Source organism: Crocodylus siamensis, chromosome 1 (assembly GCF_052110815.1).
Source record: "Crocodylus siamensis isolate JL-2025a chromosome 1, ASM5211081v1, whole genome shotgun sequence".
Classification (NCBI taxonomy): domain Eukaryota; kingdom Metazoa; phylum Chordata; order Crocodylia; family Crocodylidae; genus Crocodylus; species Crocodylus siamensis.
Genome location: NC_143395.1, coordinates 354,026,464 through 354,049,872, shown reverse-complemented (window position 1 = coordinate 354,049,872; position 23,409 = coordinate 354,026,464).

Genomic DNA, 23,409 nt, shown 5'->3' with positions numbered 1-23,409 from the left:
CTAAACCTACTCTCTAACAACTTGTCGCCGTTGTTCCGCCTAGCACCCCCCCGGGGTAACAAGGAATAAGGTCTCTCCCAAACCCTCTGGTCCCCTCTGGTGAGTTTATAGATGGTCACCAGGTCCCTCCTCATCCTTCTTTTGCAAAGGCTGAACAGATTAAGGTCCCATAGGCTCTCTTCATAGGGTCTGTCCTGCTGTCCTTGGATCATGTGGGTGGCCCTCCTCTGGACCCTCTCAATGCTGTTCACATCCCTCCTGAAGTGCAGTGCCCAGAACTGAACACAATACTCCAGCTGTGGCCTGACCAGTGCTGCATAGAGGGGGAGGATCACCTCCTTGACCCTGCTTGTCGTGCATCCACAGATGCATCCCAAGCTACAGTTAGCCCTACTGACCGTGACCTAGCATTGTCAGCCCATGTTCATCTTGGAGTCAACAATGACTCCACGATCTCTTTCTGCCACTGTGCTCTCGAGAAGGGAGTTTCCCAGCTTATAAGTGTTCTGCTGGTTCCTACTGCTCAAGTGTAGCACCCTGCACTTGTCAGGGTTGGATCCCATCCTATTTTCATTAGCCCACCCCTGTAACCTGTCCAGGCCCTGCTGTAATCTCTCCTTCCCTACTAGCACGCCCACATCACCCCAAATCTTGGTATCATCAGCAAATTTAAACAGATTGCTTTTCACCCCATTGTCCAAATTGCTGATAAAGAAATTGAACAGTGCAGGCTCAAGGACTGAGCTCTGGGGGACTCCACTGCCAACTTCCCTCCAGGCTGAAAAAGACCCGTCCACCACTACCCTCTGAGTATGACCCTTCAGCCAATTTGCTATCCATCTGACTGTGTAGGCATCAATGCCACAGTCACCTAGTTTTTTAATGAGAATGGGGTGGGAGACAGTGTCAAAGGCCTTCCTGAATTCCGGAAAGACTATATCCGCCGTGAAAGCTGTGTCCAATGATTTTGTGACCTGATCATAGAAGACAATTGGGTTGGTCTGACAGGACCTGCCCGTTGGTCTGACAGGCCCCTAATGAAACCATGCTGGTTGCCCTTGAGCATCATCCCTGCTGCTGGCCCATCACAGATGTGCTCCTTGATAATCTTCTCAAAGAGCTTCCCCAGGATTGAAGTAAGACTAACGGGCCTATAGTTGCCTGGATCCTCCCTCTTCCCTTTTTTAAAGATGGGGACCACGTTAGCTTTCTTCCAGTCATCTAGCACCTGGCCAGAGCACCACGAGTGCTCGTAAAGCCATGCCAGGGGGCCCGCAATAACCCCAGCTAGCTCCTTCAACACCCTGGGGTGGAGAGCTTCTGGACCTGCTGATTTGAACATGTCCAGCCCCTTCAGAAGTTCTCTAATTTGGTCCTTCCCAACCTTAGGCCTGGTAGCGTTTCTCCCGAGTCCATCTGGAATCTTGGTCGGGGAGTCCTGGTCTTTGCACAAGAAAATGGAGTTGAAAAAATTGTTAAAGAGGTCTGCTTTCTCCTCTGGTGCAACCACCAGATTGCCAAGCAGATCCTGCAGGGGCCCCACATTACCTGGTGCCTTCTTCCTTCTCCCTATATATTTAAAAAAGGATTTTTTATTATCTTTGATCCTAGTTCCATATCTGCCTTAGCTTTTCTAACAGTCCCCCTACAGACCCAAGCCATGGAGGCATACTCCTCTTTGGTGATAGCCCCTCCCTTCCACTGGGTGTACGCCTCCTTTTTGGCAATCAGGCATTTCATAGATTCATAGATTCATAGATGCTAGGGTCAGAAGGGACCTCAATAGATCATCGAGTCCGACCCCCTGCATAAGCAGGAAAGAGTGCTGGGCCTACATTACCCCAGCTAGATACACATCCAACCTTCTCTTGAATACCCCCAGGGTAGGGGAGAGCACCACCTCCCTTGGGAGCCCGTTCCAGACCTTGGCCACTCGAACTGTGAAGAAGTTCCTCCTAATATCCAATCTAAATCTGCTCTCTTCTAGCTTGTGGCCATTATTTCTTGTAACCCCCGGGGGCGCCTTGGTGAATAAATACTCACCAATTCCCTTCTGTGCCCCCCTGACGAACTTATAGGCAGCCACCAGGTCGCCTCTCAACCTTCTCTTGCGGAGGCTGAAAAGGTCCAGTTTCTCTAATCTCTCCTCGTAGGGCTTGGCCTGCAGGCCCTTAACCATACGAGTGGCCCTTCTCTAGACCCTCTCCAGGTTATCCGCATCCTTCGTGAAGTGCGGCGCCCAGAATTGCACGCAGTACTCCAGCTGCGGTCTGACCAGCGCCCGATAGAGGGGAAGTATCACCTCCTTGGACCTATTTGTCATGCATCTGCTGATGCACGATAAAGTGCCATTGGCTTTTCTGATGGTTTCGTCACACTGCCGACTCATGTTCATCTTGGAGTCCACTAGGACTCCAAGATCCCTTTCCACTTCCGTGCCATCCAGCAGGTCATTTCCTAGGCTGTAGGTGTGCTGGACATTTTTCCTCCCTAGATGCAGCACTTTGCATTTCTCCTTGTTGAACTGCATTCTGTTGTTTTCTGCCCACTTGTCTAACCTGTCCAGGTCTGCTTGCAGCTGCTCCCTGCCCTCCGGCGTGTCCACTTCGCCCCATAGCTTAGTGTCATCTGCAAACTTGGACAGAGTACATTTCACCCCCTCGTCCAAGTCGCTGATGAAGACATTAAAGAGTATCGGTCCAAGCACCGAGCCCTGCGGGACCCCACTGCCCACACTCTTCCAGGTCGAAACCGACCCATCCACCACAACTCTCTGGGTGCGACCCTCCAGCCAATTCTCCACCCACCGGACTGTGCAGTAATCCAAGTCACAGCCCCTTAACTTGTTCACCAGTATGGGGTGGGATACCGTATCAAAGGCCTTCCTGAAGTCCAAGTATATGACATCCACCCCTCCTCCTGCGTCGAGGCGTTTTGTGACCTGGTCATAAAAAGAGACTAGATTGGTCAGGCACGATCTACCTGCCACGAACCCGTGCTGGTTTCCCCTCAGCATAATTTGTCCTGCCGGGCTCTCACAAATGTGAGCCTTGATGATTTTCTCAAAGATTTTGCCAAGGATGGAGGTGAGACTGACTGGCCTATAGTTACCCGGGTCCTCCTTCCTCCCCTTCTTGAAAATGGGAACCACATTGGCCCTTTTCCAGTCCTCCGGGACTTGACCCGTGCGCCACGAGCGTTCAAATATTCCCGCCAGTGGCTCTGCAATGATGTCGGCCAGTGCCTTCAGTACCCTCGGATGGAGCTCATCCGGGCCTGCCGACTTAAAGGCATCCAGTTCCTCCAAGTGACCCTGCACCACCTCAGGGTCCACGCATGGAAGTCTGGTGCCTTGCTGCTGCGTCCCTACACTCCCAGTGAGAGACTTGTCATGCCTCTCGCTTAGGAACACTGAGGCGAAGAACTCGTTGAGGAGTTCAGCCTTGTCCCCTCTGTCCGTCACCAATTGTTTCTGCCCATTTAGCAGGGGTCCTATTCCTCCCTGGGCCTTCCTTTTACTCCCTATATATCTAAAAAACAATTTCTTATTGTCTTTTACTTGGGTTGCCATCCTCAGCTCCATGGTAGCTTTGGCCTGTCTAACTGCCTCCCTACAAGCACGAGCAGAAGAGGTATATTCCTCTTTGGTGATCTCTCCCTGTTTCCACTTTTTATGTGCTCCCCTTTTGGCCCTTAGTCTGCCCTGGATTTCTCTGGTCAGCCAGGGAAGCCTCCTGGCCCCTTTCCCTCTTTTACCTCGCACGGGGATCGTCTCGCTTTGTGCTCGAAGGATAGCTTCCTTAAGGCACAGCCACCCTTCTTGGGCTCCCATCATTTCAAAACTACTACTCTGCAGTGCATCCTTTACTAAATCGCCTGAGTTCGCTGAAATCAGCTTTCCTAAAGTCCAGCACGTTCAGCCTACTGGTTACCTTACCCACTCGACGCCTTATGTTGAATTGTACTTTTAGGTGATCACTGTCCCCCAGATGGCTACCGATCTGTAGGTTCCCTACTATGTCATCCCCCGTTGCCAATACCAGATCCAGTAAGGCATTCCCCCTAGTGGGACCATGTACCTCCTGCGTCAGGTGGAGGTCCTGTACACAGGTTAGAAACCTGCGTGAGCGGTGGGACTTTGCTGTCTGTGTCTCCCAGCAGATGTCCGGGTAGTTTAGGTCCCCCATGACCACCGCCTCTTTAGCTTTTATGGTCTCTGAGAGTTGCCTCAGGAGCCCCAAATCTATTTCTTCCCCTTCATGTGGGGGTCTGTAGCGGACCCCTACCACCAAATCCTTTTCTCCTTGCCCCCCATGTAGCCTAACCCACAGTCCTTCTACTTCCTCATCCTTTGATTCTGCCTTGATGAGGGTTGATGTATATTGCTCCTTAACATAGAGCGCAACCCCTCCCCCCCTTTTCCCCACTCTGTCCTTTCTGTACAATCTATAGCCCTCAATATGTACCGCCCAGTCATGGGATGGATCCCACCAGGTTTCCGTCAGCCCCACTAAGTCGTAGTCGTTTAGTGCAACCAGGAGCGCTAGTTCATCCTGCTTGTTCCCCATGCTCCTAGCATTAGTATATAGGCACTTGAGCCCTGTGACTAGTGCTTTTGCTACCCCCTCGCTCCAAGTCCTAAAGGGCTTTTTGTCTCTAACCTTCCCGTTCCTTACCTGTGCCATATTGCTGTCCACCCCCTGTCTTTCACGTTCCCAAAGCTCTCTTTCTTCAGGCTGGGCTGTCCTTGTGGGTGCCACCTGGTTTGGTGGTCCACAGCTTCCCCGACCCTCATCTTCTCCTCCCCCCGACGAGCCTAGTTTAATGCCCTTGGTGAGCCAGGGGGGCTTTTGAGCGCTCTTGACCCCTTTGCTTTTTGTTACGCTTGTCACCCCTTGGGCTCTGAGTATCATCTTCTTAAGGAATGACCACTCATCTTGGGCACCCAGTTCCCCTACTCTCCAGGACCCTAGTGCCTCCCCCACTAATCTCCTCAGCTCACTGAAGTTGGCCCTCTTGAAGTCTAAGGCTACTGCCTTGCTACAGGCCCTTGACACCCTGCACTGGATGGTGAATTCCAGCAAGTGATGACCACTATCGCCCAGGTGGTCGAGGACTTGGAGCCCTCTTACCAGGTCGTTGCCTGTGGCCAGGACCAGGTCCAGCAGGGCATTCCCCCTAGTAGGACTGTGCACCTCCTGGGTTAAGTGGAGGTCCTGTATCTCGGCCAGGAACCTCCATGAGCGGTCTGACCTGGCTGACTGTTCCTCCCAGCAGATGTCCGGGTAATTTAGATCACCCACGACAACTACATCCCTTGCCTTAAGTGCCACCACAAGCTGACCTGAGAATTCACGGTCCAGCTCTTCCCCTTGGTTGGGAAGTCTGTAGTAGGCGCCCACCATTAAATCCCTGTCCCCACAACCCCCCCGTATACTGACCCAGAACACTTCAGCCTGCCCCTCCTCTGACCCCTTCCTGCTTGACATGAGTTAGCATAAGTTATGTCAAGTTTCTATTTTGTTTGTCAAGTCTCCATCTTGTGCCCCATGCCCCATTGTGTAACCTATGACTCACGCCTATCCCTCCCATGTAACTTGGTTTTTGAATGAATGGGGATGAATGAGGGTGCTTGAGAGACAATGGCAGTAGGTCTAAAAATAGCTACCTCTGAATGACCGAACTATCAACACCAATACCTGGACCAGCGACCCTTCCACTGAGTCTCTTTCTCCTGCTGCCATTGTGAATGTTTGTGTGTGTGTGTGAACCAATAACTTCATGGGGCTGCATAGTGTGTTGTCCTTAATAAAACTGTTATTTGGACGCCTGAGTTGGGTTTTGCTTTACTACAGTCCGGCCCTGCTCCAGTCTCTGCTCCTTGCCCCTCTAACTTCTGTCTCATTTCTTCCTCTCCTGCTTCTGGCTTACCACCACATCTAACACCTGTCCTGAGCTGCTCTCTGCTCCTGTTTCTTTGCCACTGTCTTATCCCCATTGCCTTTTCCCCTGAACTCCCAGGTTTCTGCCTCATTTTCTTTCCTGGCTGTCTCCTTCTTGCCACCACTTATCTGCCCCCCACCCCAATATCTCAGCTGTCTGCCTCAGTTTCCAGCCCCAAGCTCCCAGGTTTCTGTCTCTTTCCTGGCTGACTCCTCTCTGCCACTAGGCTTTTTTCCCTTGCACCAGTGACTTCAAGTAACCCTGGGGCCACTTGATCTTAAGTAAACCCAAGCCTCAGTTCCTAGGCCAGCTTCTCTCTAGTCCACCAGTTCTAATCCCGGTTCTGGAAACTTTCACTCCCTACACTTTAACTCTCTCTCTCATCTTAACCTTCCCCAAGTATCCCAGGTACCCCAAGCACACGCATACATACCGTACCATCCAAATTAGGAACTTTCTTGTGTGTATGTGTAGGTGGGTTGTGTGTGTATGTATGTGTCATTGTGTGCATGATATACAAAATAGTGATCTGTGTATGTGTACTGAGTGTGTGGGTATGGACAATTGATTTTTCATAGTTTCTAGGGTCGGAAGGGACCTGAGCAGATCATCTAGTCCGACCCCCTGCCATGGCGGGAAAGAATACTGGGGTCAAATGACCCCAGCAAGATGTTCATCTAACCTCCTCTTAAACACCCCCAGGTGTTCTCTTGGAAGCTGGTTCCAGACCCTAGCCACCCTGACTGTGAAATAGCGCCTCCTGATATCTAACCTAAACCTACCCTCTGCCAGCTTGTGACTGTTATTCCTGGTCACTCCTGGCGGTGCTCGGGGGAACAGTGACTCCCCCAGTGCCTGCTGATCCCCCCTGACTAGTTTATAACAGGCCACAAGATCCCCCCTCAGCCTTCTCTTTTGGAGACTGAACAGGTTCAGGTCCCGTAGCCTCTCCTCATAGGGCCTGCCCTGTTGTCCCTGATCATACGAGTGGGACATATTTTTGTCTAACTTTTGGGGTGTATAGTGTATGTGCTTGAATTGGTGATAGGTATGCATGTGCCTAGGATGTGTATGTGCCTGAGTTGGTAGCATGTGTGTGTGTGTGTGCACCTAATTGATTTGTGTATTTGTATATGTGCAATTGTGTCAAACCCTCCTGTCTAGCAGTGCAATATTGAGAACCTGAGAGTTGGCCTGACCCCACAAGGCAACACATGTAGACACACCCCCTGTGTCTTATACATAATGCTCTGTCATGCAGCCTAAAATCATCACTTGCCTTTTGTGCAGTTGCTTCACATCTTTAATTCGTATTGTGTCTGTAATCTACCAAAACCTCCAGTTCCTTCTCCATACTGCTGCCATCCAACCAGTTGTCATCTATTTTATATTGTGTTTTTGATTATTCTTCCAAAGGTGTAGCACCTTGCATTTATCAAAATTGAACTTCGTCCTGTTAGCTCTAGCTCAATTTTCCAATCTGTTGAGAGCCTTTTGGATTGTGCTCCTGTTGTCCAGTGTGTTTGAAATCCTTTCCAGTTTTGTGTCATCTGCTAATTGCTCACAAAGCTCTCCCTTTCAGCATCCACAGCATTAAACATATTGAACAGTACCAGGCCCAGACAAAACCTTCTGCCATTCTGACAAGGATCCATTTTTAATTATCCTTTGCTTTGGCTATTGAGCTAGTTGCTTACCTACCTTGTAGTAGTTTTTGTCTAGCTTATATTTTTCCAATTTGCTTTTGGTTCTGTGTTCTGCTGGTGCCATAGTGCAGGGGATTTCAAGTTTTTTTGGTCACTGTATCCCTGGCAGTTGATAGACAAGCGGGGGTGGGGGGAAGTGGAGGGGTGATGGTGAAACTGGAAGCACCAGTGGCAGCAAAAACAAAATCGCTGGCGGAGGGTGGCATGTGGCAGTGCAAAATGCTGGTGGCCCCACCTCCTGCTTCTCTGTGCTGCTGCTGCATATCCCTTGGGGCCTTCCCAAGTACTCCCAGGGGTAGGCATACCCCCGGTTGGCAACCCCTGCTATAGTGCAAGTCTTTGATGTCAGTGACATCAAAATGACAGTAAAGGAGGGTGGATATTTGTAGAGTAATCTGTGGTAAACCTTTTTAAAATGTGCAATTTTCTTCACTTAGAAAGTGAGAACATTGTAATTAATTGAATTACATTTTCTATTTACTCTGATAATGGGGATATTAGTATTGCCTGTTACACTGAAAGAAATATAACATGTTGGCTTGTCTGATGTGTTGCCATGTTCTGTGTCTTGTATTCAGTTGTTGGCATATTTGTTTTGATTTTTATGCCAGCATGCACTTAATTATTTCTGTTTCTTCTTGACAGCCTGCTAGAAATGTGGTAGCTCACCTTGTTCCTTTCCTAAGTGAATAAAAAGCACCTGTGTAGTCTGGACATTTTGTAAAAATTTGCAAGACAATAGAAGTACCAGGATTCCTTCCCTTATGTAAATTCTAGTGTTAGTGAAGTATAAGCCACTAAACAATAATGAGCATGCAGTTCAGTTTGTGATTCTTTACTATATGGTACATTGGTTTTATAAATATATTTTAAAAGACCCACAAACAGATATAAAAATAATTGCAAGGGCCTCAGTGGCTCGTCATTGCTTCCTGCTGCTGTGCCAGAATACTGGTATGATGTTTAATAGACATGGAATAGAGATTTATGGGCATTAGACCTGAAAACAGTGCAAAAGTTAAAAGTATCAAAGGATAACTGTTCATCCCATGCTACTGTTCTTTTTCAAGCTAAACTCTCATTCATTCTTAATGATTTATGAGGTAAACCTCAAAGTCTGCAGGGTAAAATGGCAGAATGTCATACTGTGGCATGAGAACATGTGAGTTTGAAGCTTTACTCCTCCCAGGTGACCCTGTTACATGGTCAGTATGGTCACTCAAAGGTGGTTGTATGCAATGCATTACTCCCTTACATGACATTATTGATAGAAATTGGAGTTCTTTAACACTGGCCCCATACAGATGTTCAGTTTCTTCCAGGAGAGTTAGTGTTTTACCAGTAGAAACCACAAGTGTGCAGATAATTGAGATTTTTCTCACGGAGCTAAAATGGTGCTCACAGAGAAAAGTAAGATGAACCCAACCTAGTAGAAGTCCTTCCTGGAAATGTTTTTCACGGGAGACCAAATATCTGTATACTTAGCCTTCTAACAGAAGCTGCAGCATATTTCTCCAGTATCCCAGCTTGCTTTTGCTTACAATCCACAGATCCAGAAAGACAGTGTGTCACTGGGGCTGGACCAGCTGTTCCAACTAAGCAAGGAGCTACTCTGAGTGCTTCAGGGGGAAAGCCCAGTCCCTTCACCATCTTGGTGCTATGCTTCAGGACATCAGGGAGACCCAAGGTGCTGAGGCAATGTGTTCCCACACACAACCCTGAGCAACCTGGGTTCAAGACCTATAGCCAGCCTTGCATACCCAAATGGCTCCAGGCCCACACTTGCCACTCTTTCCACTGTACCCAGACCCATAAAACCCAGCCTGGACTGTTCTTGGGCCTGCAAGATGCTGTCCCCCTGGACCTGGATCCCTGCACACCTGCCCCCAACATTTCCAAACCTGCCAGAACCAGATGAACCCACTCCCTCCCCTGCTATTCCCCGATCCACCAGCCTATCCCTGCTCCCCAGTACCCAAAGTGCCCTGGGCCCCTCCTACCCTGTACCTGGACTTTACCTGAAAAGCTAATTTGGTTTGGAGGTAGGCTGGGTGTATCTATGCAGTGGGAGGGGGCAGGGTTTAGAAGATCTGAGTCCAACCAGACAAGACCCAAAGTCCCTAGACCCTGTCACACCAGACCTGGATCACCCCACTCCCACCTGTAATGTGATTTGAATGTGGGAGGCTCCTGGTATGGAGGTGGCATGGTAGGGCAGATCTAGGTTCAGCAAGGGAGCTGAGTCAAGGTACTCAGCTTATGTGGAGAAGGGGAGTCTGGAGTGGCTTGAATAAAGGCACTCTGGGTTTGGCAGGGGGAGGGGAATGGTGGGCCTGTTCAGACATGGTTGGGGTGAGGGCTTGCAGGTAAAAGAGTGTTGGGAGGTGTGGGCAGGTGTAGTCTGAGTCCAGAGGTGGCAAGGTCTGGTTGCTTGGTTCTGGCAAGGGGGAAACCCACCTGAAGAGACCCTTATTTGCCCAAAGGGACTCTTGCCCACCCAACTGGATGTATACCCACTATATCAAACCTTTACCCAACCAAACAGACCCATGGCTACCCAACCAGGGCCTCATTCACCGTTGGTGTGCATCCAGTCAGAGGTTCCTCCATTGGGATCTCCTCACAAAGCCCTAGAGATGGAGAATTTGGAAATGGAAAAAACCCAACATGGAGAAGCTGAAGCATGGTTCCATTCTGCACACACCTCCCATCTCTGTAGATACCCCCTCCAACATGGTTGGTATGCAGTCAGCCAGGACTTTCCCTACTGGGATCCCCTCATGAAGCCCCAAGGAAAACACTGTAAGCACAGCAACAGTCTGCCAGCTTGTGTAGGCATTGTAGTCAGCTGGAGTAGGATTTGGCATGCATGACAAAACTGCAGACATGCTCTGTTCCTCTCTCAAATCCTGAAAGAGAGAAAGGATGGACTGTAAGCAAGAGTTCTCTGGGGCAGGAGGCCATCCCTTGGGACAGCCAGAACATTGGTGCTGCTTGGTTCAATTTGGAGCAGTGTTTCAGGAGCTCTTTTGGGAGCCTGCTGTGATAGGAGGTTTTCTTGTCCACCCCTCTGTTCCCAGCAGGATTATTTCTGCCTAAACTATCTCATCCATATGTTGGTCTAACGTGCGCTTAAGGATTTATAAGGATGGAGACTTCATGGTTTCCATCCTTATAGACTGGTTGGGAAGTATGAAGCAAAGCGTTGAATGTTCCTAAAATTTCTGGGTGTTTGACATGCATTCCATTTGGGCTCATGGGTAGGCCCATGTTTTGTCTGTAGACATTAATGACTTGAAAAGCCAGCAAGTTTTTAAAAGGTGGTCAAATTTTTATGCATGCAATGTGCTCCCTGCCTCTTTCCCTTAATTATCTATTGCATACATGCCTTCAAATGGACTCACTTGACTTTTAAAATCTTGTCCATGAGATTTAACTTAATTAGCCTTTAAACATTTAGTAGTTTTTGAATTGAGTAAACAAAATGCCATGGATCAATGTCTTCCAATATTTTATTTTAAAATCAAATTCGTTCCTCAATTTGTTTTTCACATTGCTGAAGCGAAGAATTGGTCCAGCTGTGATTATATCGACTGTAAATAATGCTTTACCTCTTGATATAATTTAAAGTTTCCTGCAGTTCTTACTCTGCCTGTAGTGAATCTCTATGACCAAGAAATCCCTGAAAATAAGAACATGTAATGGAAAAGCTGACATGAACCTTAACAGCAGCAATACCATAGGCTCTTCTATAGCCATAATAATAGAGTGAGTGGATTTGAATTTCACTGTAAACCTTCACCTTTGTCGCTCTTCTAATCCAATTATTTGTCTGACTTGCTGGGGCATCCTCTAAAATCTCCAGTTCTTTCATTGCAGACAACTGTGTGCATCAAAACATCACTCAGTAAAAATAGTATAGTGGAACCTGAACTGCTTTTCCTTCCATAAGCAGTGAAAGCAAGTCTGATTACAGGATGTAGCTACAGGATTAGATAGCGGTTAAACTAAATTGAAATAGGTACTAGTGTATGCCATAATATTGAGTCTTGTCAGTGTATGATAATATGGCTTTGCCTTGCTGTGCACTGATATGAGATGGAAGAAAAAGGATAACCCTCCTCTCCCCTGTCCCCTACCCCCACAAATTCTATTTGAAAGGATCTTGAGGTATGTCCACTAAAAGATTTAATTCATGTACCTGGCTGCTTAAGTAATGAACAGCCTGAGCTGGGAGCCTTTTTTCTCTCCAGTGAATGGAGAAAGATATGCCTAAGAATGGTGGTTCAAACACTAACTCAGGATGTAAAACATCTGGTTCCCTCTTTTGATGCAGTGCATTTGAATTCACATCTCCCCTTCCCCAGGACACTGCCTTGAGTACCAGCTGTCAGATATTTGGAGGGGTTTTATGGTCCTGGAATCATCTTTTGTTGTTGTTGTTGTTGACACTGTGCCACTTTGTATGAAGTAATTAAATGTTCATATGGTCAGAGGGGGAGAGAATGCATGCATGCCTCAGTGTCACCTATATTTGGGTCTTATTACATGTTGCACTTTTTGCTGCTCAAATGGTGATTGCTGTTAGTGCTAACTCGAGTTTGGAGCAATCACACATTTGATCCAGCAGGAGCCTTAAGGACTGAAAGGTAAGATTCCTTCTCTTCCCCTCCCTCCCACTCTGGCTTTCCTCACTAATCCCTGCTCCATGGAGTTCACTCTGTTCTCCTCCCCTGAGTTTTTCCCCTGTGCTTGCTTGTGACTGCCCACCCAGCCTAGGGAGAAACAGCAGTGGTGGTGGCTTGCAGGGGCATCACTAGGGGAGAGCCTGGGGGGGCTACTGGCACCTCAAAATTCACCTTACCTTCCCCATAGCCACCCCTCCCAGCGCTGTCCCTGTCCAAGCCCCCTGCCTTTCCCATGGGCTGCTGCAACCTGCCACTTGCACCTGAGCCCGCCCTGCTCCCACCCACTTAGGTATGATGCTCCCGGCCCAGCCCGGCCCAATCTGTTTGCATACAATATCTATTCTAGTCTCCTTTTGTGGATAATATAGATAACACATTTAAATGGGTATTGGTAAAAAAAAGAAAAGAAAAAAAAAAGGTATGTTTGGCTAGAACATGTATAGTGTAGCCGTCCCCAGTTTTCTGTCTAGCCTACCTCAGCGCCACCACCTCCTCCCCCCCACCAGGAAGAGACTGACACCAGCCCTGGTGGCCTGGACAGCAGGTTTCCTTTTCTTGCCTGCTCCACCCCATCTGTGTCAGCAGGGGAGGGGGGCAAGGTGGGGTGTTCACACTAATATGTAACTTACAGTGGCTACACATTCATGTTACACAAACGGGGTAACACTGTTCAGAGATAGTCCAAGGCTGGAGTGGCTTAACTTTAAGCTGCCTAAAGAGTGGTTCAGACTAGTTTCATGTGTTAATGTGTGAGCAATCCAGGGATTAAGAGCTCTAGGAGCCCCCTAAGTTTAATGTGTAACAAGACCCTTAGAAGGGACAGACATGGGTTCTAGTCCTTGCTCCACTGTTCAGGAGACTGCTTTAACCACTGAGCTACTGAATAAAAAAGAAGGGTTCTCCTACTCCCTTACATCATTGATACAGCCCAGTCCATTAGTCATTTTTTTGAGAAAATTTCGGCTAAAGTTCATTATATTGTTTAAATTATGAGCCAAGCAAACTCAGAAAGGAGATAAATATGTGTGTGCACCTTATGCAATATAGGTATATTCTGTTCAAAGCAATGCTGGTAGTTTGTATTATGTATATAAAGGTAGCAGGAATTGATTTTGTTGCGCTGAGGGGTCAGGCAATGCTCAGGATCTCAATATTGCACTGTTAGACATGAGGGTGGGGTGTACAATTGCACATGCACACATAAAAATCAATTAAATACACATACACTCACTAGGTGCATACACCCCTACTAGGTATACTCACACTACCAGCTTAGGCACATATGCATCCAGAACAGACTAGGCACATGCATACCTATTACCAATTTAAGCCCATAGACACTACACACACCAAATTTATACAGAATCAGTTACCAACACCTGCACATTCATTACACATATGTGGATTACTAATTCATAGTTTCATAGTTTCTAGGGTCGGAAGGGACCTGAGTAGATCATCTAGTCTGACCCCCTGCCATGGCAGGAAAGAGTACTGGGGTCAAATGAACCCAGCAAGGTGTACATCTAGCCTCCTCTTAAAGACCCCCAGGATAGGAGCAAGTACCACTTCCATGAGAAGTGGTGCTCGCTTGGAAGTTGGTTCCAGATCCTAGCCCTGACCATGAAGTAGCACCTTCTGATATCTAGCTTAAATTTACCCTCTGCCAACTTGTGACCATTATTTCTGGTCACTCCTGGCAGTGCTCGGGGGAACAGGGACTTCCCCAGTGCCTGCTGGTCCCCCCTGACTAGTTTGTAACAGGCCACTAGATCCCCCCTCAGCCTTCTCTTATGGAGGCTGAACAGGTTCAGGTCCCGTAGCCTTTCCTCATAAGGCCTACCCTGCTGCCCCCTGATCATGCAAGTTGCCCTCCTGTGGACCCTCTCCATGTTGTCCACATCCCTCTTGAAGTGTGGCACCCAGAACTGGACACAGTACTCCAGCTGCGGCCTGACCAGTGCCACATAGAGGGGGAGTATCACCTCCTTGGACCTGCTTGAGATGCATCTGTGGATGCATGACAAGGTATGGTTGGCCTTCCCGACTGCATCCCCACACTGCCAGCCCATGTTCATCTTGGAGACAGTGATGACTCCAAGATCCTTTTCCACCTCTGTACTGACAAGAATGGAGTTCCCCAGCGTGTAGGTATGGTGCCGGTTGTTCCTCCCCAGGTGCATCACTTTGCACTTGTAGGTGTTGAATCCCATCCTATTATCATCCACCCACCCTTGTAACCTGTCTAGGTTCATATACTACACACACACACAATGATATCTATATAGGTATATATATATCTATTCGCTAATTTACACACATACCATCCACCTACACATACACACAAGTGAGTTCCTAAGTTGGGTATTGTGATATGTATGTATGTATGTATGTGCTTGGTGTACTTGGGATACCTGGGGAAAGGTTAAAGCAAGAAAGTAGAAGTGTAGGGAGTTAAAGTTAGCAAGACTGGGATTAGAACCAGTAGCCTATAGGGGCCTGGGCTGAAGAACTGAGACTTGGGGGTAACTTCAGGTTAATTGATCTTAATTGATTAAAAGACAATGCCCAAAGCCTGCAGAACAGGGAAGCAATGCCAGCACGGCTATGGGGGAGCTGAAAAGGTAGGTAGAGAGAGGGAAAAATAGGTCTAAGGGAAAGTGTGGGTGTTAAAGAGGGGCTGTGGGTGTGGGGAGCCAGAGGATGGCTCTGGGGCAGCTAGAGAAGTTGCAGAGAGTGGCAGTAGGTGCTGGAAGCTGGAGAGAACTGCAGGACAGCTAATAGAAGCTGGGAAGCTGCAGGAGGGTGGTGGGGGAGATTACACAATGTGCAGGGCGGTGGGAGAAAAGGGGAGATGGAATTGGGAGGAGATCAGGAAACTAGCATAGAGGGTGGGAACTGGAGCTGAAAGAGAGAGAGAGAATAAGGCTGGAATTTAATATAGGGAAGGGACTGGGATTCAGTAAAACATGACCCAACTTGGAGTTGCAAATGACAGTGGTTTTATTGAACAGGGGAGATGGTGACATGATGTCAAATTGGTTCCCTTGCACCCACACCCACACACTTGCACATACACACAATGGCAGAAGGGGATAGAGAGGCTTGGTGCAGGGGCTGAAGTCCACCGAAGTCCGGAAGGAGAGAGAGAGACAGAGAGAGTTCAAATTGTAGGAGGAGGTGTGCAGGTAATATCTACCTATCCAGGCTGGAAAGGGGTCCTTGTCCAGTAGGTGTTGTCCAGAGGGGGGGTCGCCAGTAGGGCCTCTGGGTGGATAGGTGGTGTGGCATGGTGCTGGCCCAGATGGACAGGGTGTCCCACTGGGTCTGTCTTCACTGCCCCTTTTTATAGGGGCAGACCTTGTGTGACCCTAGTGACAGGAGGCATGCCTCCTGGCGTACTGAGCATGTGTACTCCATGCATGGATGTGCAGTTTTGGGTGTCTGTAATGGTGAGAATTGCTGGTTCTGCAGGGTCTTGTCTCTGTTCCTGGGTGAGGTCCATGGTTCCTGGATGAATCAATACGAGGTGATGGCCTGGTCATTACAGGCCATTCAGTAGAGGCCTGCTACCATTGTATTTCAATCATTCGCAATCACACTCATTCATTGGGGAGCCAATGAACATGGGAGGGGTACAATGAATTACATTGTTGCAACATGGGATGCTTGGACAAAGGACACAAGTTGGAGATTTGACATATAAAACGGAAACTTGACATGACTTTGGTTCACTTACAAACACAGGCCTAAACCATACAATATCCATATGAAACAATAAAAATCAATACAAAAATGATAATAAAACGATATTCAACAGTAAAAATCAATACAAACTTAATAATAGTACAGTAATAGTGGCTATCCAAAACCAAAAACTTGCTACCAAAATAAAAATGTTTAAAGCTTATCCTACAACTTAGCTTACTTATACTCATCTATAGGGAATAGAGAGGGAGAGAAAAAGTCAGAACTGGTTGGGGAAGGGGAGTGAATGCAATAAAAAAAAACAAAACCAAAAAAACCTGGGGGTTTTGCTACAATTTTGCTATCTAATAATAAAGGAGTTTTTAAGTTATTGGAAGAATTGATAAGAATACCTCTTGTTTTATTTGGCAAAACTAATTCAGCTGAGGGGGACCAAGAAGGCAGGCTGAAAAGTGATTGTTGCTAGAGGAAAATATATTGTGAGTCTACCCAAAAAAGAAAAAAAACCAGAACATTTTTTAATAATTTGCGAAGATGAAATGCAGATGCAGGATTCAGAAAAAGTGTGGCTCTTATTATTCCTGAGTATCTGTAGTATCTCAATAACATATTTTCATATCTTATACCTCAAACTGAATGAAAAGGAGTATCTAAAGGCGTTCTGGGAAGAGGAAAATATCCCGGCGACTAACCTTATATAGATACAAATCGTAGTATTTTACAGTGATATTTTTGGAATTTTATGGAAATGCTCTTCCAAAAGAGAGGGTCAAGAATGATTTATATTCAAAGTGTATGTTCTCTTGGGTCTAAATCAAGGTTACATATCCAAAAGCCTATTGATTCTTCTCAGTGCCAGCACTGTCATGGCAGCAAAATGGCAATGCGCTGATCAACTGCCACTGAGCTGATGGATTGCTCTATGGCAGTCTTACTGTGGAAAAGTGTCTGCAACTACTCTCAGAGGAGACTCAAATGCTGAATATATGATCATCTGGAGCCCTGTCATTGATTCCTTATAAAGCCATCACTAAAAATGCCAAGAATGTGATCAGCTTTTCTTCAAGCTAGAGCCCTAATAATGCAAATGCATATTTGAGTGAGTAGTGCCAAGGAACTAAGTAAAACTACTTATGTGAGAAAGTGGCAAAAGGCAGATCTTAAGGACTTAAAATAAGACTCAGGTGGAATTAATCCAAAGTTGCAGTCCTGAACACTGTCACATAGTTGCTGTCTAACCCTGTAGGGATCTAAACTCCGTAGTTATCTCAGTTTGACATTCAAGTGCTGTAGGTACTTAATGTTCCCCTTTTGAGTGTGCCCAGAAGTGCCTCAGTCTTGACAGGTCTGAGTAGCTCAGTGTCTGCTGTGTTTAAGCCTTACTAAGGTCCAAAGTCAGGCATTACTCAGCCTATCTCTCTTGAGAAGCTCAGTCAACAGACTCAACACAAAATTCAAGCACAGCTACTGCTTCCTGCTAGAAGATGGCCACCAGAACAGTAAGAGATGATAACGAGTCCTCCATGTGATAGACGTCAGCAGTGATAGCATTCACCTATAATAAGGAGGTCCAGGCTAATTTGTCCATTCTGCATGGCGGGAAGGGAGAGGGGTCTAAACTATGCATCCTACAAGAATTCCCTGGGCATTAGACTAGTGTCAGTGGGAGCACTCTCCACTCCTCTTGAAGCTGTACAGCTCTGCAAAAAGAATTCAAGTTTCCAGACCCTGTGCCAAGCCCTGATTATGCATTTCCTAATAATAAAATTGATGGATGTTCCTTGAAGATGAGATGGAAGACAGAGGCTCACGTTCCAGCTGAGTTCCCTCCCCATTAAGCTAGAGTTACACTCCTCCTTTTCTCCTCTATTGCTGGCTCATTCTTTTCATCACAGTTCCAACAGGAGATTGTAGTGCATGTGCTCTATTCTCCATCTTCCTTCCTTTCATTCTCTATCCTGTTTCTTCTCTTTTCTTCACCAGATTATATGAGCATATTTTAATGTAACAAATCCTGTACTATTGCAGTGGTCAAAGTATTGGCAATGCCCTTCCCCCCCGCTCTTTACCTGTGGCACCTGATATGTGCCCTTTTGTATAGGGCACTTTGTGGCTGTGATGTGTGAAAGGGGCCAGCATAGATGTTCTTATGGACTGCTCATTTCAGTTTTTCAGTCTTATGTTCCTCTGTTATTTTCTCTCATCCCCTCCTATTCTGTTCTAGTCCCTTGCATCCTCTTATCTGTTTCACTATCATGCCTTATTTTGCCTTTCACCTTAGGGTTCATCTCTTCCCTTGGAAGTCAAACAAGTCAAACACTACTTTACTTGACCCCTAAATTTTGCTCTGACCACTAGATGCAATGCGTTACAAAGGAAGCAGAAAGGAAGAGGGAAGAAATGTGACTAAAAGCTGTCATTGATGGACTATAACTTGAGAATCGCAAGGGATCCCTTGAGTTCTCCCTGGTGTTTCAAGTGTACTGCGTCTTAAGAACCAAATGGTATTAGGTAGGTGATTGAAGGTCCAGGGAGAGAAGTCTGCAACAGCCTATTTTTCTTATAAAGTGGTCCACAGAATGAAAAATTTGGAGAACTACTGGCCCAGAGAAAGAGTTATGTATTCCCTTATACATTACATTCTGAAGTTAAAGACATAGTATATTTTACTAGAAGCTAACCATGGTGTATCCTGACAATTATTCCTGTGACAGTGAAGATTAATTATTCATAGGTTCCCTCCTTTTTTTTTCTTTTTTTGCACATTGTTTCAAGAAATGCCCTTAATAAAAGAATTAAAAAAAACAAAGCTGTGTTGGATGCGATTGGAGAAAGAAAATGCAATTTGGCTGTGAATATGTAGGAAGGCAAACATGTGATGTGTTGGTCACAAAGCTCAGTGTACTACTAGAATGTGCAGACACCATGGTGATGAGCTTGATGTAAGATCCTATATAGAATAACATAGCAAATTCATTTTTTCAGGAGTAAAGTTTATGTTTATTTGCATAAACTGGCCCCAGGATTCATCCATTCGTCATGGAATTTGAGTTGGATTTTTTTCAGGGAAAAACAAAATTATAAGAGGTGTTCTCTCCAGGATTCACTATGTAGGTATTTAAAAGACATGGTTAATTTCTTTCATAGTCTATTTGATATGGATATTTTGAGTTTTAACATGTACATCTTTAATGAAATGAAATTAATGTTATGAAAAAAATCTGTAGGAAAAATAGAATTCAGTATGCTGGAAATGATGGTACTAATAAGGTTCTTCGGTGGTGTGAAATTAATTGTAAATGAACAGAGGTAGGCAGTATTAAATACAGTATTAAATGTTCCTCCAATTTTTCCAGTTTGCTTTAAATATGCAACATTACCTTCCTTATGTGTAAGGGCAGGTACTGTTCTGTATTATAGGCAGTATTAGGCTTTTATTATAAAACTGTGTGCAAAATAGTATGCTGTAATATACTGTACTGAAATTCCAGAATCAAAAGATTTACAAATATCTTGTAGGATCTCTGTGTGTGGTTTGTTTTGTTCTGCATTAGCCTGTTGTGATCTAACCTGCCACAATTCTCAGGAAAGCCCTTAGAATTGTAAAAGCCATCCTCTGTTTGATATGCTTAATCTTAAAACACTGTGGGAGGATCAACAGAAAATTCAGTGCCTGATCCTGAACATTTGGTCTCTTGCTCTTATAAAGAATCTCATTGATTTCATTCAGGTCCTGCAGGGAAGAAGTCTGGCATTGGGCCTTGTCGCATTGGGCCTTGGAGTCCTTATTTTAAATAATGTATTTCTTATTGCTGTTGCTCATTGATATAGCAATGTAGAGTGTGTGTGTGTGTGTGTGTGGGTATGTGTGGATTATTGATATAGCAATATTGAGTGTGTGTATGTGTGGCTTACTGATATAGCAATGTAGTATGTGCTTATTGATATAGCAATGTAGAGTGAGTGAGTGAGTGTGTGTGTGTGTGTGTGTGTGTGTGTGTGTGTGTGTTACTGTGATTGTATTGTTTGATTTGAAGTCTTTGTTGAAAGTGTTCTTTTTGGATCCGTTTTATTCTGGTGGGAAAGGGTTAATGGCCGGATTGCAGAGGGGCTGTGTGTGGCCTGGCTAATTGCCCTCTGCCCCATTGACTGGGGAACTATGGCTCTTTTTAGAAGTGTGAGGAAGGTGATATAAGGAGGGGAGAGTGCACGTGCCTGTCAGAGTCCGCCAGCCCCAAGCTTGCTGGAATTCACTGAAGCCGGCCTGTGCGAAGCCCCAGAGAGGGGAGATGGAAGGAATCTGCTTCTTGGGGGCTGCAGCTGGAAAGTCTGGAGCAGTGGGGAAGAGGCAACTTGCTGAAGGCCAGCAGAGAAACTGAGACCTCTGGGGAGGTGGGGGGAATTCACTGCAGAGATGGGAACGATTCTTGCCTGCTACGGGAACCAGTCAGGGACTGGGAAGTAAGCAATGGCCAGGTTGTGAGAGTGAAGTGTTAGGAATTAGGATGTTTAAAACTTTTATTTTATGTTCTGTCTTGCTCAGCTATAGGGCGGTGTCTTTTTTTTTTTTTTTTTACCTAATTATTAATTGGGTTGTTTTTATCCCTGAAATGTAGCTGTCCTGTAATTGGGTATCTCACATCTCAGAAAATTTGAACCCATTTATGACTACCTTGACTGATTTGGGTTCCCATCACATTTACATGAGAAACACATTTTGCTGCCTCCTTCTATTCTCAGTTGCACCATTGTCATCACTGGGACTCCTTGCAGGAGATCATTTGGCTTGGGTAAGAGTGGTAGAAACAGCCCCACCTTTCCTCCTCCCTTTATCTCCTCCTCCTCCAAAAAAAGGCGTTGTAAAAACATATCACATATGTAGAGCTTTTACCATGGGACAGTGTCCCAGAATGAGGGATATTGGTGATGCCCGGTCTTTTCTAATGCAATTTATTAACAAAATGGATACATGCCCTATTTTTATGGCTGCAGGCCATAAAAATAGCTTCCTCTGACCTCCTTTTTTCCTGCGTGTCTTCCTGTCTACTTCTCTCTCTAACAAAGGAATCGCTCAGCCCAAAGTCATATGGCCCTCCTGACACCTAAAAACCCAAGAATGGACTGTTTCCATTGAGCTTGAATGCTTACCCATCCCTTTGTCTTGCTGGTTGTTTTTCTGTCCGGATAGCTTCGCACTGTTAAGATAACAAACAATATAATAGTATCTGTCCATAAGATGTTCCTCCAATTCTTCCAGTTGTTTTCCCAGGCCAGTCTAATTACAAACATTACCCAGTGCAGACAGCTTCTCTGCTAGTCTATACAGGCAAACTTAGTCTTTCCTTCTTATGACTATTAATATGAGGCTGCTTCAGTCAGCACTAACCTGGGGTGGTGTGGATGTTGCTCCTTATGTTTAACTCTTTGTTGTATTTTACATGTGTTGCCTATTTAGTAGTAATTCACAGCATGTCCCTCTTACCCCTACAACATGGCTTAGTAAGGAACTACTGATTTTAATGAGATTGATTTCCTTGCAACCATATCATTAATAACTTCTTGTTGTTGTTTTTCTGTCATTGTTAAATACAATATTCTACTATGCTGCAGGTTTTTAAAAATCATATTGATTATGTGTCAATCACCGGAGGAAAGACAAACAACTTTTTCTTGCTGTTTAGCTAATTATGTGTCAAATATTGCTTAAAACTTATAAAAATTCATGTTAAAAGGCAGAGTTGACAGCAGGTTAATACAAAACAAGTATTTTATTCCCATAATCCCTCCAGAGAATTCTAGTTTGAATGAGTAGGGCCATATATAAATGGCCCATGCATGTACATGCTTGCAAGTGTGTACATGCTTGCATGTATGCATGCACACACACACGTATATCTCATACCACATGTTTTGCCAAGGTAATGTATTGCCCGGGTATAGGGAGAAAAAATCCTATGGAGTAGACTTGCTTCAAAGACTGTAAGCAGAGGGAAAAAAAAAAATCAGTAAGTTACAGGACACAGAGTCACAGAAGTTTAGGCCTGGAAAGGATCTTGTGAGATCATCAGGTCCAGCCCCCCTGAACACCATGGTATCTGAATGTTGTTGATTGCCAGCTCTCTCTGTTGGAACCAATACCATTGCTTTTGAAATAAGAGAATAGTTTTAAAAGATCTAATAACTCACATTCATTAAAACAAATAAAACCTGCCCATAGAATCACTGATGAATGTGGAGGTTGAGTACGCATGAAGTAGGGAAGGTGGGTTAAGGTGTAAATATGCACTTGTGTTTTCACTGGGTGTAGAGATAATTGACAAGGCTACTGTCAAAATGATTTTGGCTATGTTTTGAATAGATCTGAGCAGGTAACTGCCTCATCAGTTATGGCAGTGAATAAAGATCTTAAATGTTTAGTGTGTGTGTACGTGAGTGTGTATTCTATTATAATAAAAGCCTTAGTCTGTCTGTCTGTCTGCAATGCTCTATTCTCACTCTGATTGGGTCTCAGCAGCCAATGACAATGCTGACAAACAACCAATCAGAGACCTCCTTCTGGACAGGAGGTGGAGTGAGGGCATGGGGTGGGGTTGAGACCAGAGGCATTGGCCTTGCCCCACGCTGGCCTTGTTCCTTGGAGGTGGTGGCAGCACAGGGTGCTGGCTGAGGGAGACAGAGGGGACATCGGGACAAGTTTCACCTCCTCTCTGGCTCCTGGGAGGCAGCAGTGACGCAGGGTTGTGGGTGGTGGCACTCGGTCCCTGCCCATCATTCCTGACAGGCAATTGGCTAGTATATATGTGTATGGGTGTGGATGGTGGATGGATGGATGGATAGAATAATAGAAAATTCCTGCAAAAGCATGACATGCAAATTTGTGAAGCATTCCATATTTTTTTAAGGAAGTGTGGTAAAGTGGGTATTCACACTAGCTGCAGCTAGCCCCCCACCTGCCTCCAGGCATGCTGACCACCTGTCTCACCCACCATGCCTCGTTGAAATAATAATATGCTGTTAAATAAGGTGGGAGGCTGCCCATTACTGCACCCCCATATTTGTCCGCAGCTCTGTACCTTCCCTACACTGCAGCCCAAGCCTCACAGATGACATCCAGCTGTTACTCCCTCTGGCCCTACACTGGGCCCCAGAATCCTCCTATCAGGACCCCTCCATTCAGGTGGCCTACCCTGCCCTCATTCACACTACCTCACTCCCTGAAACTCTTTCCCCTCTTGGGCGTGGTCCTCTCCCAGGACCCTTGGCCACACAGGCCCTGGCCTCACCTCCAAGGCCAGTTGGGAACCCTTGCTGTGGGCCCTCTAGCCCCATTCTCGCTCCTGGGGTCTGCCCTCTGGACCCTACCA